The 16,092-nt window shown below is 40.0% G+C and overlaps 1 long non-coding RNA gene across 1 annotated transcript in view; it reads right to left on the reverse strand.

Moving 5' to 3' along the window:
* LOC126512258 (uncharacterized) overlaps positions 1–16,092 on the reverse strand; it is a 128,330-nt gene that overhangs the window by 59,817 nt on the left and 52,421 nt on the right. The window contains exons 2-3 of the long non-coding RNA XR_007594970.1: positions 14,991–15,110; positions 5,459–5,675 (exon numbers count right to left, since the gene is read on the reverse strand). This is a non-coding gene — a long non-coding RNA (uncharacterized lncRNA). The remainder of the gene's footprint in view (positions 1–5,458; positions 5,676–14,990; positions 15,111–16,092) is intronic.

Below are 16,092 nucleotides of genomic sequence, written 5' to 3' on the forward strand. Positions count from 1 at the left end.
TTCTTTTCTTGTCTTTCAGATGGTTATCTTCTCTTCATGATGCATTTTCTGAGGCAATCATGTGGACAGACAAGAGTCGTGTCTCCCTTCCTTCTCTCACAAGGCTCCCAATCCATCATCATGGCCCCACCCGCATCAGCGGATGTAACCCTAATCCCCTCTCAAAGGCTTCATCTCTAACTACATCATACTGGGGAGTTAGGACTTCAGGGTGAACTAGGAAGAATATAAACATCCAAACCACAACACTCCCAACCCAATGAGACTCCCGAAGACTCTGCCTTTTGCTGACCATGGCACTGAGAAATACCAACTCCTTGTAGAAGGGTAGGCTTCCTGATTGTATCCTCTCCTATGATAGCTTCCTTGCCTGCTCCCTTGTGATTTTTAACATCTGTGTTATTGTGTATGCTATTCAGCTCTCAGAACAGTTTTAAGCAGAATTTTAGCCTGAGACAAACCACTCCTTCCTTATTGGAAAGCAGTAGAATGCTCCTTTGTCTAAATTGCATGGGCGAGAAAGAACACACAAATACAGGACATACATGTCTAGTGGTTAAGATTATATATTAAGAGAACCTCTTTTGTGCTCTTGGGAATTTACAACACAGATGGTATTGGTTTCTCTCCCGTTGCCCTCTTTATTTACTTCCAATACGGAAATTAATTTTATTTGGGATCTACTTGGCCAGCAAAATTCTACTGGTCCAAAGTGTACATTTGAATCTTTTTATTGAATGTGGTATAAATTGGAAGCAGACGTTGAAGAAGAAGTTTAAACCAACATGACAAAAATGTCACTTAATTAAGCCACCCCATGTAGATTTTGAAGCAAGGAAAAAAAACAGACATAAATCATCTGTGAACAGCAATGCCGCAGCTCTGAGAAATAAGAGTGTTAATGCACTTCAGTTGTCTAAACAGAGCTCAGTAAATAGGTGATAGATATACACACAAATTATGGGCACAAAGAAAGATTGATGATAGATAGATAGATAGATAGATAGATAGATAGATAGATAGATGATAGATAAGTATATAGATAGATATTAGAGGATAGATGGATATTAGGGGATAGATTGATAGGTAATAGATAGGTAAATTGATGATAGATAGATCATAGATAGGTATATAGATAGATAATAAAAGATAGATAATAGATAGATAATATATGATAGGTACATTGATGATAGATAGGTAGATAGATAGATAGATAGATAGATAGATAGATAGATAGATGATAGGTAGATAGATAGATAAAAGATAGATTGGTGATCAATAGATTGGTGATAGATAGATAGATAGATAGATAGATAGATAGATAGATAGAGATAGATAGATAGATAGATAGATAGATAGATAGATAGATAGATGTAAACTGAAGCATTACAAAAAAAACTTCAATTTTTTTATCCATTATCCCAGGAACAAAAATTTAGAAAAAACTTAAGACAATGTCTTTATTAGTCAATTAATAAGCCCAATATTATATGCCAAACCACTTCAATGTATCATCAGAGAATTTCAGCTTACACATCCAGTTTAATATGGAGTGTATGAACAATAGGCTATGATACTTTATTAGTGAGTGTGTTATGTGCTATTTTTTGCCATACTCCATCAAATGACTGTCACCTACACAGTGCTAAGATAATTTCTTTTTGAAGATAAGTAGAAGAACAAAACTGCCTAGCAACTGACTAGTGCTTTGCATAGATCAATCCACAGTCAGCTAGTATTATCTTGTTCTCATTTAAAAACTGGGAAAATTTAGTCAAAGATTGACTCCATAAAGGGAACAAATGACAAAAGCTTTAAAAAGATATGTATCTGCATATCCAATGCTAGACTGTATTTTCTAGTCACAGTCTAAACCAAACCATCCAACTAAAGCAACTAAACAGTTGAAAAAATAACATCATTTATCTTCCTGGGGAAAGGTGAGAAAATGTTCATTTGTACGGTGCTGTCTATTTCTGTCTACTAAGGGGTAGATGTTTAAACTTACCTTGATCTCTGTTATGGGGAAGGGTATGTGAAGAATTGGACAATATCCCCTGTGACTGGGGAAGCCAGTCTTGTTTCAGACTGGGAAATTAAAGCCCAGTTCAGTCATGCACATATGACTAATTTAGTAAGTAGCCGACCCATGCTTGCTTGCTAGTGCTGGATTTGGGTAGACATGCTTGCTGTTAGTCTAACTGTTGTACACGGTAGTCATTCAGCACAGACACCCAGAACACATATCATTGTTTACTGTGACTGAAAACTCAGAGTCTTGCAAGCAGTATTATTAAGAACCAGGAAGATTACGAGCTGGCAAGATGGCAAGTAAAGACACTTGCAGCTGAGCCTGACTCCCTGAGTTTGATCCCCAGGACACACATGGAGAAAGGGCTATGACCCCCTCAAGTTCCACATAACCATCAATTTGTATCTTAAATTTTCAGATTGACACTCCTTCTGATCGCCCTAATATCTCAGAACAAATGACTCTTTCCAATGTGAGAAGTGAAAGATAGTTGTGTCTCCTTGAAATGATGGGACTTTAACTTGCTGGACTATTTACTATTTACTTTACTATCTGTCATAATGATGGATGATTACGTTAGGTTCTCAAAGCTGTTGGCCTTTGAACACACTTGCTTTCAACACACACAAGCATTTTATATTTATTTCTCATGGTGCTGGAGCACCCATGCTAGTCAAGTGCTCAACCACTGAACTATATTCCATTTCCTAGATTTATACCTTTGACAAAATTTTTTTCATGTTTAAGCAATATTTAAATTTGGAGAATTTATAATTATATCATTATTACATACAGCACACATGGAAAAGAGATTCTGGGGTTACAGAATGGAAGGTCTAGCCTAGGCCTCATAAAATCATGTTTTGATACGCTCCTTCGTATTTGCTGTGTCGATGTTTGACAATAACCACAGAAGTTTCTCCATATGTCGGATGTTTATAACTTCAAACGTTCACAGCTTATTCCCTCACTGTCAATACTCAGAGCCAAAACACTACTGCTTTATTTAATGTCAATATAAAATAGAAATTTGAGAAAATGCCAAAAGAAATGGAGCTTTTATAAATTGATAAAAGCATTTATCATTACTCTTATTGTTTCTATTTCAATTAATTAATTGGTACAAAACCATTAAGGATATGCATATCAATGACTCCTTGGTGTGTCAGCACGTGTATACATGGTATAACATTTAAATCGAGATAAGTATAGTTACCTTCTCACCATTAGCATTTGTTGCAGATTTATTTTTATTATTTTCAAGTGTGTGTGTGTTGTGATCTAGCTGCCCTCACTCCCCCTGACAGCGAAATTTCCTTGTGGTCTATAATTGACAAGAATGTTTATGTTCTTTCTGGCTAGAGGTTTTCCACAGAAGCAGTAGAGGTATAAAAGGTTTTAGCTGAGGCAAAATAAAGCTTGCTCTTCTTCCACCTGAAAAAGAAGCTTCTGTGTCTCAATCCCGGCACCCCCTGCCAGTCTCGGCAAGTCCAGGATGTTCCTGCAGTGCAGCATGTGTGTATGTGTGTGCATGCGCCCACTTGCACGCGTGTTTTGAGGTATGTGCTGTGAGTGCAGTGTCTGTGGAGGCCAGAAGATGGCATCAGATTTCCTTAAGGTAGAGTTACAGAAAGTTAAGAGCCACTGGATACAGTCTGGGAAACAAGCCTGCGTTCCCTGGAAGAGCAGTGTCTTGGTCAGGGTTTCTATTGCTGCAACAAAACACCATGACAAAAAGGCAAGTTGGGGAGGAAAGGGTTGATTTGTCTTATACTTCAGTATTGCTGTTCATCACTAAAAGAAATCAGGATAGGAATTAAAACAGGGCCGGATTCCAGAGGCAGGAGCTGATGTGAAGGCCATTTCAGTGGCCTGAAAGTCCAACTCCCAAGTCACTACCCAGGGTAAGTCAGAGAATATTTCTCAAGAGAGGATTGAAAGATTTCTATAATAATTTCACAGATGATCTGAGACTTATTCTCTTTTTTATTCTGTATCTAATTCCCTTGCTCTAATCGTCTCTAATTCTCTTTAGTTCCAACTCTCTGTTTCAATTCCCCCCTGCTTTTATATTCATCTAGCTTAAAAAATTTTTTTACAGGAGGCTTGAGGCAATAAGAAAAAAGTTAAAAAATTACATCTCATTGGTTTTAGCACATTCCTTGAGTAAATTATAAGAACAGAACCATTTACCATGGCAATGTAAGGTTTCAAAGTTCCAGGTGTAAGACTGTGACCAGAGGCCAGGGGCACAGTGCCCTGTGAGACCTAGGACTTTATCAGTCAGACTCGACAAGTGAAGAATTGGAATTTTTTTAGGTTGCTTTAAGTTAATAACCTTGGTTAGACACCTACAACTCTGACCTTGTACATATCTATAAAGTTTCCATTTTATGATCCATCTTCAGAAACATTCAGCCTAGTTTGAACTTGCTCTGAGGTAAAAATGAGCTAATTGTGTATAGTCTGAGTAAGGCTTTTCATTGTCTTATAGTCCTCGTGAGACAATAGATATAACTATGAAGCATAACCTAGTATATTTTCTATGTATCAAAATTATACAGCTAAATGAGAAGTCATCTTCCTGACCATCTATGGATATATGTGTCCGTAAGATTGAGATGCAATCATGGAATTACACATACATATCATATGAAATTACATACTACACTGCAGATATTGGGGAGACACCACAGCTGCTTAAGCAAATAGGAAATTACAGAGAAAAGCAGCAGTTTCCAGAGTTGGTGGCCCCATAGTCCCTGCCTCCTCCATCAGAGAATCACTCCTCTGGTGGGTTGTCATCTGAACACTAGTTGTCACCTGCTGCAACTCCCATGAACTCCCAGAGGCCATGGGAGAGCTGCTTACTGGCTGGCTTCCCACAGCTTGCTTGGCCTATCTTCTTATAGAACCCGGGACCAGCAGCTTAGTGATGGCACCACCTCCCATTGGCAGGGCCCTCCAACATTGATCCTTAAATGAGAAAATGTCCTACAGCTGGATCTCATCAAAGCATTTTCTCAACTGAGGCTCTCTGATGACTCTAGCTTGTGTCAAGTTGACACACAAAACCAGCCAATACAAGGCAAGTGCTCCTACCAGCTGAGCCATCTCTCCATCCTCTTGCTAGCTTTCTTTATGATGAAAATTTTCACCTCTCTAACTTAACCTCTGGAATAGCATGTTGCTTCTGCCCACAGAATCCTGTTGTGTGCTAGCACACTCGGCCATCTTGCTCTGTCTGACAGCACCTGCACCGCTCACAATCTGCCTTCCCCCCCTCTTGCTCATCGTGATGGTCTCCCAATAACATCTGAAGTAATACAGAACTTCTGGTCACTGTCAAGTGCCAGCCCCACTTCTTAGCACTCCTTGTCACTCCAGGGAGTCTTAAGGAACCTCTGCCAGTCCCCATGATCTTACCACCGCCTCTACTTTCTGCCACTGTGCCATCTTTGCAGCAGTTCCTGAAAAGGTGGGTCTGGGAATCCTCGAAGGTGATGCTTCCTTATCCATCCGTTGGACTCCAAAGATGTGCTCATGTCACAGGATGACAGACAGCTTTGCCACACCAAGACTTTCCAGGCAGTCAATAGAACTTCTAGACGCCATTCATTTCACTGTGAGGACCGATCCATATCTGTTGTCAGAGTGAATTCACATTATCGCTTTAAGTTTTCCCTAAATACCCGGGTCACTCCTCAGCTGCATCTTTCTGATGAGCGCTGCTCCATCTGCACCTCATTACGCGTGAATGCGCACGTACATATGCGTAGGCAGAAACACATGCACACGTGCACAGAAGGCAGAAGAGAAGCTTGGGTGTCACTCCTCAGCCCTGCTTGACCACAGTCATTCATTTATACTTCCTGTTCCTCCCTTCTCTTTTCCCACTCTCCATCCATTCATGCCTCCTAGCTCTTCTTTTCAGCCTTCATTTCCTGGTTATTGTTTTTGTTTGCTTGTTTGTTTGTCTTTTGCTTTGGCACAATCCATTCCAGACATGTAAACACTTCCTCAAGCCAACCTGGAAGTTGCTTTTGTACCACAGAGCATTAACTCCTGGCACCTGCGCATTGTGCCTATGATTACCCTAGGCATGGGACGGGAGAAACGCTGCTGGCATGTACTGGTGTGAAGCTAGTTGGGGCTTCTGCATAGGAGTGCTGTTATCATTAGAATGGGATACAGTGGGGCTGAGAGACTTTAAAGTGCTAAACTAGAGAAGTCTAATGAAGGCAGCTTTGAGAAGATGACCAGGAGGTTTCAGGTAGACAGATTGGGGCAAGACAAAGGATCCCAAGCAGAGACTAACACGTGGAAAGAGACAAAGCCATGAAACAATGAGTTACATTCAGGGACCTATAAACAGTCCTATTTTGCAGAATATAACATGTAAGGATATAATGACCATCAATGAAGCTAAAGAGACAGCAACCAAAGTCCCATAAATTCCTGACTTTCTTTGTAGCTCTCCAGAGAACTAAAAACTGTTCTGCCATTTACTTGGTTTTATGTGTGCTACAGTGTACCTTATTGTTTGTCCAAGTTTATGAGACATTTTATGCTCTATAAAGGCAAGGGTATGAAGTCTTCTCCTTCATATTCAAGCACGCCATGGGCATTTTGAACAAAGATGGAGGGAGATTGTAAACGATTATCAAGGACTTTATATTTCATTCCAGCAGGCGCCCAGATGTTTGAGAGTAAGTCTCACATCTGGCCCATCCTCCTCATTGCCCAGCACGGAACTGTCCATAGAGAAGAAGACCAATGATACTTTACTGAAAAATAACACATCAGTTAGATGATGTCTGAACTCTGTGGCTTTAATAGAAAGCTGTAGAAAGGGTGGATTTTCTGTGAGAGGCTGCTGCATTGTGAGAGAGCTGTCAGTGAAGTCTGGTTTGAAAAATTTTAAGGAACAGCAAAGATGTTCCTGACATCTAGCTACTTTCAGAATGACTAGCTAAATCCTCCAGAACAGCCAAGCTAATTCATACCATGAAGCCCGGCCTCTAAGTTTCTTTTCTAGATGCTGAAATATGGACTTCCCAAGGCATAGAGCTTGCTGGTAACAGTTTACATTTATCAAAATGGGAAGATGTCGGTGTGACTTTAGGGATTAACTCCATTTAGGAGCAGTAATTGCTTGTTGGCATCTGCTCCTAAATGCCATATTCTCAACATAAGCACAGAGAAGTTTGTCACTGATTCAGAACATGAATGATTCATAGACCACGGCCAACAGACATCGCCAGCTGCACACCTGTGGCTCTGGCATCTCTGCCAAAGGACCAAAAGAAATGGGATGCCTACATAATATTGGGGACTTCCGTTCTGTTTTTCTTCCTTTCAAAACATCATTTAACATTCCAAACAAATAACGCAACCCCCCAAAGGATATAAAAGGCTAACCCTCATATCCACAAGTGACTCCATGGAAGGGTTGAAGATTGACAGTTTTTATATGGTTGGGTCTGTCACTTTTCCTCTGCAGAAATCTTATTTTCCATGAAAAAAAAAACTTAGGATGTATTGTTTGCATAATGACTTGATAATTTTAATAAGAGTGAAATAGAAAACATCTGGCAGAAACTATGGAAGAATCCATACTAACTAAATTAAGTAACTAAATTATAGACGAGGCCACAGAGTCAAGACCTCAGGGTCAAAAGGTTAGACCACGGCAGAATCTCATGGTTCACCTGTGAGTTAATGACCTGGGGCACTGAATCTGACCTATAAGCAGAAGGACTTTATGAATTTTATGAACATGGTTTTTATGAAAAGTTCAATTTTCAAGGCATTTAGAACTCAATATGTTTCCTACACATCTTTATTGGCAACTCTTTCCTCCTGTACCAGCATGTGAGCCTTAGCTTCGCCTGTCGCTTCAACCTGGATTGTCAGCAGCCATTGCCTTGAGAGCAGTGGCCCTGCCTTTCTGTGATGGCTTTCAGCTGCCACTCTAAGCACAAGGTTTCTTGAGGCATTTGAACTTCTGATACCTGCACTTACAGAGTGCTAAGTGTATTTAACTTCCATATCATGAAATTGTGAAAATAATATATGCTGCATTTTTATCAGGTGAATGTGGATAATACTTCTATAATATGGTATCATCTGACAATACAAATATAATTTGCTTCACATGTTATAGTGTAAAACTAATTTAGGGATTGACTTCTACTTAATGAAATATGCTTATAACGGTTTAATGTTATCTAGTTAACACAGATTGTGAGTATCTAATTCCTTTTAAAATCTTCCCCTTGAAAGTCAACTAGGACACATGAGCACTAAACCAGAGTAAGTCCTATTCAATAGTATAGGGTCTAGAGCTAGAGCAACTCTGTGTGTGTGTGTGTGTGTGTGTGAGAGAGAGAGAGAGAGAGAGAGAGAGAGAGAGAGAGAGAGAGAGGGAGGGAGGGAGAGAGGGAGACAGAGACAGAGACAGAGAGACAGAGAGAGATCTGTTCTGATTGGTTTTTAAACCATAGCATACACCTTGAATTAGATTTGATCTAAGAATGGTGAAATAGTCGACAATAATTGTTCCTCTATGTACCAGGGAGCCTGATACCTAGCACACAGTTGGCCTAATTTGTCTAATATATGGTGAGCAAATATTTATCCTACCTCAAAATCTCTTTCTAAGGAGCAGTTATAAGAATATAAAGGTAAGTGATATTTGGCATTCACATCCTTTCTACCCCTCCCTGTCCTCGACATCCCTCTAATCTCTCTCAAATTCATAATCTATTATTTTTAATTATTGTTGTGTTGTGTGGGTATGTGTGTGTGTGTGTGAGAGAGAGAGAGAGAGTGTGTGTGTGTGTGTGTGTGTATGTGTGCTAAATCCATTCATCATTGCTCATTTGTACATGTGTTTAGAGGATTGGATAACTTATCAGGGAACTCATCCCTAGCAAAGAATGATTTTTCCATTAATTGAACATAGTTCTCAATCTAATTATAGGACCCTGGGAAGCTTTCCCCCATTTTCATCACCATGTCAAATGGTGGTGTCAGTATGCAGGTCTTGTTTAGGCGAACTTATCTGTTAGATCTCAAAGTGAAGCTTCCCTGTCCTATCTCCATGACATGATCTTGCACAGAGTTCCTGGTCCTTTGGCTCTTACAATCTCCCTGCTTCTCTCCTACCATTTCACTTAGACTTATAAGCTTCACTGTAAATGTGTTTTTGGGGGCTGGGCACCCCGTGGTCAGGTGTTCTCTGCATTTCAACGAGTTGTAAATTTCTGTACCAGTCTCCACCTGCAGCAGAAAGAAGCTTCCATGACAAGGGGCGAGAGCCCTTAACTGTGGGGACAAGGCCAGGATTTTAGACGGAATGAGAAATTACACTGATTTAGGAAAATAGCGGGTGTAGGCGCTCCTCTAGGACCATGACCTTAGAGGTACAGGTGGTTGGCTAAGTTCATAGTACCAGGCACCAATGCCCCTCTATTGAGTGGATTTTACGTCCAAGTAAATAGTCATTTGTTGCACCCAAGATGTTAGTGCCACTGTTATAGCACTGGAGACTGTGGGAGTTTGAATGAGAATGGCTCCCATAGGCTCACAGATTTGAATACTTAGACACCAAGAAGTTACATTATTTGGAAGGATTAGGAGGTGTGGCCTTATTGAAGGAGGTGTCAGTTTTGAAGTTTCAGAAACCCAAGCCAGACCCAATGACTCTCTCTTCCTGCTGCCTGTGGATTCTGATGTTGAACTCTTGGCTGTTTTCCCAGCAGCATGTCTGCCTGCATGCCCCCATGTTCTTTGAAATGAGAATGGACTAAATCTCTAAAATTATAAGCAAGTCCCAATTAAATGCTTCATTTATAAGAGTTGCTGTGGCCATGGTGTCTCTTCACAGCAATTAGACACTAGCTAAGACAGAAGTTGGTACCAGGGAGCTAGGTATTGCTATGACAGACCTAACCATGCTACTTGTTATCAAACTGTGGACTTTGGGACTTTGGATTAGGAAAGCAATTAAATGCTTTAAGTGGAGCTTAATGGGCCTTACTAGAAATGGGTCATACTGAGAGCAATTTGAACTGTGGGGACCCAGATCAATAAGTTTCAGAGTGGAAGAATGTAGTCGGAGACTGCTTGTTCATTCCCAGTCACCCAGACCCAAAATAAGCACACCGAAACTATATTAATTGCAATACTGTTTCACCAATAGCTTAAGCATATTTCTAGCTAACTCTTGCATCTTAGATTAACTTATTTCTATTATTTTATATTTTACCACAAGATTTGTGGTTTACCGGTACCAGCATGCGGGTCTCTTTCTCCTTGGGTGGCTACGTGGTGTCTCTCTTACTCTGCCTTCTTTCTCCCAGCATTCAGTTTAGTTTTCCCTACATTGCTCTATTCTGCCCTGCTAGAGGCGTAAAGCAGCTTCTTTATTAACCAGTGGTGTACAGAGGGGAATCCCCCATCAGAAGAATATTAATAAGTAGCTTAGAAACCTTTCTTGTGATACTTGGGCAATGACTTTATAACCTTGTCCTAAAAATCTGCCTAAGGCTAAATTAAAGAGTTTTCTATTTTTGGCATTGGCAGACAATGTATTAACTGGGTCTTGTGGTTATTAGTAATATTTCAGGACCGGGGATGTAGCTCAATGCTAGAATACATACTTTCTATATATAATTCCTTGATTCGACTCTCAGCTTTCTTCTGCGTGCGTGTGTGCGTGTGTGTGTGCGCATGCACGCACACGCGTGCATGCATGAGAGAGAGAACATGCACACAAGAGAGAAAAATCCTCATAATTTACTTGCTACTTGTGTTAATAAAATTAGCAGTTTAATTATCCCTCCTATGTTGCATTGCATTCTCACCTCAAAAGGGTTCAAAGTGAATCATTAAAACTTTTTGATCACCATTTTTAAAAATCCAAGCATAAGTTTAATTAATCTGAATGTGTAACAATTTTGTAAGAGCTTTTTGGAAAGGGAAGACCACAGATGGAGTAAATAGTGACTATTTTAAATTCAGATATTATAGACCAGAGATGCATGTACACCCCTGGCCCGTGTTGTTGCCTATAAAGCAATCATTTAAGGGCATGGAACAATGGGTGAGTCCACATTACTCTAAAACATGAATCCTCCTCCTCTCTGATAAATCACCGATTTAGTGAAACTGAACACTATTCTAATAGATAATTAGACTTATTATTAAAGTTAGGTGGTTGACTTTACTGTTCATGCATCTCCGCCACTCAAGGCACCATTACATATTCAAAAGGTACAGCGGCGATAAATCACTCCACTTCCAAAAGATGTGTAAAATCGAGGCGAGCTCTTTAATCCTGTTTAGAAACTACCTCTTTCAAGTGGCAACTTTTAGATGTTAGCAGCACATTCTGGGACAGAGCATCATGTCCCATTACCAGCTCAGTGGAGGCCACTGTCACTCAGCGGGGTGAAATCCTTCTTGCATACTGAATGCTAGCTTTTGGTAAGTCACACTTTAAATAGGGGGAACAACCCAACAACTTGTTCTTGCCTGTCTCTGGCAACCAACTAACACCACCAGAGAGATCTGCCATTTAGAAAATTCCTGAGCCAGGAGGTAGATGATGGGCCCTGACATACGGAAGTCAGAATTCATGGTTGACCCTCTCTGTGTGCAGCAAGAAAGGCTTGACCTTACAGGACAAAAACAGCCGGCCCTGTGATGCCAGGCCATGTGCTGTTTCTTTGAAGAAAATAGGTGGCTGTCCCCAACAGGCCTTCTGATCCCGATTCAGTGTTGAAGGAAGTTATGTAACCCGGAGCTATGATTGGATGGTCCACCTCAAATGTGTGTCTTTTCAGCATCCTGTTCAGAGAAACAAGCAGCAACTGGGAGCCAACTGTTGAGGAGGAGGATGTTTGTGGTGAGTAGCTAAATACAGGGTGAGATTAAACATGTTTTTCATAACACTGTTAAAAAATCGGCAAAGATCACTTCTACAATTTCAAGTGCTCAGATGGAAGGTTTCAATATTATAATGACTATATGGATAGCTTAGATCTGACATCCTAAAGAAAAAAAACTATTTTCTAATGTTTAAGAAAACATCAGAAGGTATTAAGAAGCTAGAATTGTGGTGGTTCCAACTTTTTCTCAAGAATCCGGATCTTTCACAGACTCTGATGATTTATTTCCTTTTATTGGAAGAATCGGTAATGTGTAATGAAGCCTCATTTACAAATGCACACAAATATCAAGGCGGAATATAAATACTTCAAGAACTGAAGCAACTGAAAAGCTAATCCAATTCTTGCTGTATCCCAAGTTAAAGTATCAGTCTTCCAACTTCCAACCTAGCGTCTGACAGAATGTTGAAATAACCTCAGAGGAATCTTGTCGCTCTCCTCAGGTTCCCCACTGTCCTAAATATCTATGGTGGTTGGACAGTTACCAAACACTTGCTTCCATTTCTGAGGATCTATAATTGTGCACTGGGATTTTCAATTTCCATTCCGCAATACATCAAGACAATTAACCAAGTGGGTGTGAAATATGAGCAGCAGCTGGTGGTTTATTCATCACAGAGTCAGGTATCTAGGTATCATAATTTTAGCAAACAGCCTGAAACAGTAATATTGTCCACTGAACTTGTGAACAATAACCATTAACTTTTTAATAGGCATTGCACTTTCCTCACACAAAAGGTGTTTGTGAACCCTACTTCTGAATTAACACACATAAAAGGTTATGGGTGCAAAGTTTTTAAAAGGAAGGAAAAAAACCCACTTCATTACTTCAAGTCTGGAACTGAAACAAATCACAAAGCATTATATGGAAGTTTAAAATAAACTGGGTGACCTTGTCTTCTGCCTACAGGTTCCTGTGGGACCTCATCAGAATACAATAAGTAAGACGATGCTTGAAGATCAGAATCTCTGATCATTTTCTCTTCCGCCACATCATGATTTAAGGTTTTGTATATGAATGTCAGCATTGTTTTAAAAAGCTGTTATATAATGGAAGATTTTGTAGCATCTATGTTAATTAAATTGGAACATTTTCTTCGTGTGTTAATCAATAATGTTATTTTTACTATAATTTAAACAACACTAATGCTTCCTATTCTCATTGTTACGTTGAAAGTTGATGTTTCATCATCATGCAGCTAAAGTCTCACAATGGCAATAATTGCTGTGCATCTGTATGCTCCCATGCAGAACAGCGTTGTTGCGCATGCCTTCATTTTTATAATGATACAGTCACAATCTGCTCTTAATGTAAACACCAGTGTTCCATCAGCCTTACAAATCCACAGGCGACAGCACTTCAGAAAGTGTCAGCCTTCTTATCTCTGTTCCTCCAGGGAATTCATTTTCACATTGGCAACTTGGTCCCTATTTTTAGAATTAAATGTACGATTCTCTCACACTGGAGTGAGAAGGAGCCTGCTCATTCATCATTAAGCAGGTTGTCTGTCTCTTCACACTTAAAAATAGAAAAAGGTTGCTGTCCAACTCAACTTTTTTTTTTTTTTTTAGAAAAGTATCCCAAAATTTTAGACCAAAGAATAACTATTTTGTTTCTGTCCATGGCAGTGTTTATCAGCCTGTGTGTGTTTTAGGGGATGGGACAAGAAGTAGAGAAAAAAAATATAGATCCTGCTGTCAAGTGGCTAATCTCATTCTCTAGTTTTTGGTTCTATTGCGAGTTTAGTCTCTGTCATCAATGGTAAAATGCTACTTTCTAGCGTGTTGTGAGGTTCATTGACCAGTGGGGGACACCTGCTTCCTTTCATCTTGTTAGTTCCGCTTTGAACATTTGAGACTAAAGCTCTTTGTCAGCAATCTTGTCACCCAGACTACAGTTCTAGACAAGAAATTAATAAGTGTGATTTAATGAGCATATATGGTATATGAAAATAAGTATGTTAATTACCTAAGATTTATTACTTCATGTAAAACAGTGAACACTCCTAAGGTATCTTCTGCTTTCTCCAGCAGATCATTGAAACTCATAGAGTTAATTAGTTTGCCCAAAAGCATAAAGACAACTAAATACAACATAGGTCTTTGAGATTCAACACCTTACCTAATACATTAAAATAGATTCATTTCTAACGATTTATATTCTTTTATAAGGAAAAGAAAGTTTAGTGTGAATGAGACTTCGTCTCACCTTTTAGGATGACAATGATCAAAAAGACAAGCTATAACAAGTGACCTATAAAAAGAAGAGCTCCTTCTTTTGTAAACAAAGTTTCTTGAAACACAGTCACATATACTAGCTTGCATATTTTAAATAATGATTTTATATATTCTTTGAAAAATTCATACATTTTATGTATTTTATCATATTTACCCCCACAATCTCCTTCCGGTTCCCTCCAGGATCCCCATAGCATCTCCCTCCCAACTTCACATCCTGTTGTTGTGGCTGTTATTTTGAGACAACATCTCACCATTATTCCTGGTTGAACTCCCTGTGTAGACCAGGCTGGCCTGGAGCTCATACCTAAAACTCAAAGATCCACTTGCCTCTGCCTCCTGAGAGCTGGAAGCCATGACCTGCACTTTAAAATTAACCACCCACCAAGTCAAATTAGTGCTGCTTGTGTGTGAATGATTGCAGGGCCACTCACTGGAGCTCTGGAAACCAACTAACAGCGGCCCTGCCTACGAGATAACTCTTCCCTCATTCAGCAGCTGCCAACTGACAGTGATTCACAGTTATGGGGGCCCTGGCAGCCCATTCTTCATCCATGCTCGATTTTTGGCTGGCCTGCTAGGTGCAGATCTTGTACAGGTAACCATAGCTGCTGTAAGGTCACATGTGCAAAGGCCATGCTCTACCCAGAAGACAACATTCCAGCGCTTTCCTTACCATCCCCCAACTTTTAAAGTATGGCCACCCTCTCTTCTGCAGTTTCCCCTGAGACTTGGGTGGGGAAAGGTTGATAAAGATAACCCACCTGTGGATGAATACACGAAGCCATTTATTCGAAGTTCTTGGTCTATTTGCAAATCTCTGCATTAACCGCCACTCAGTGCAAAAAGAAGTTCCTCTAACCAAAGCTGCAAACATCACATACCTGTTAACATAAGCGTAAATATAAAGCAATTTGATATGACACTCTAGCAAAACCGCAGTAGGTTTCTTCTCCAGCGCCTATAACTTCCTCATACATGCACTTGTGATTGTGTTTATAGTTTTTGTGTTTATAATGAATTCCCTCCTGTAGAACAGGCCTCGGATTCAAACAGGAAACAGTAGGTTACCCCCATAACAATCATACCACTGTTCTACCAAAGGGCATATCTTGCTTGGAAGATCAGTATTACATTATACAGGGTCCAGCACTGAGTAAAACCACTGATGTCTTCCCTTTGACCCCAGGGGACTCTATAGCACCTTACAGTACTGAGAGTTAGCCAGCAAGTACAGGGGTTCCTCATCAGGTTGAGACTGACCTGTCTACATCCAACAACCAAAGTTTATGGTGTCTTCAATAATAGGTATTTACTATTTAGTTTATGGTTGGCAACCAAAGAACATGGCAATAGCCTGTGTTGTTTTGAGTGCCCCTGGGCCTCCATGACTAAGAACTCATAAGGAAGCATCCCATTAATAACATATTTTCATTTAATAACTCAAGCCTTTTAGGAGCAGGCACTGTTCGCCCATACAGGATACTCTGTTCCTCCTCCTTCTTTAATTGCATTTTTAATTAGCTTATAAATTAGTGGGGTCCCGTATAAGCTTCTTCATATACTCTTAATTTTAATTAACCTACCCTACTCCTCCCTGTCTCCTATCCCATTTCTCCTATGCTAACTAAAACCTTTAGTGCCCTGGAGCTATTATATCTATACCATAGTGTTGGTAGGAACACAAGTTAGTTCAGTCATTTGTATGCAGTTTTGAACTTTCTCAGACACCCAGGAATGTGACTGCTGTGCGGTCAAACTGAACTACTAGTGGGTATCTCCCCAAGGGGGTGCTGCCAGGATGTCAATGAGACACTGAGGTGCCTTGTTTATCATAGCACTAAGCACATCGCTAACATGCAACAT

The sequence above is a fragment of the Alexandromys fortis genome, unplaced genomic scaffold, assembly GCF_014885135.2.
Source record: "Alexandromys fortis isolate MF-2015 unplaced genomic scaffold, M_Fortis_MF-2015_v1.1 scaffold_100_1_3062724, whole genome shotgun sequence".
NCBI classification, from domain to species: domain Eukaryota; kingdom Metazoa; phylum Chordata; class Mammalia; order Rodentia; family Cricetidae; genus Alexandromys; species Alexandromys fortis.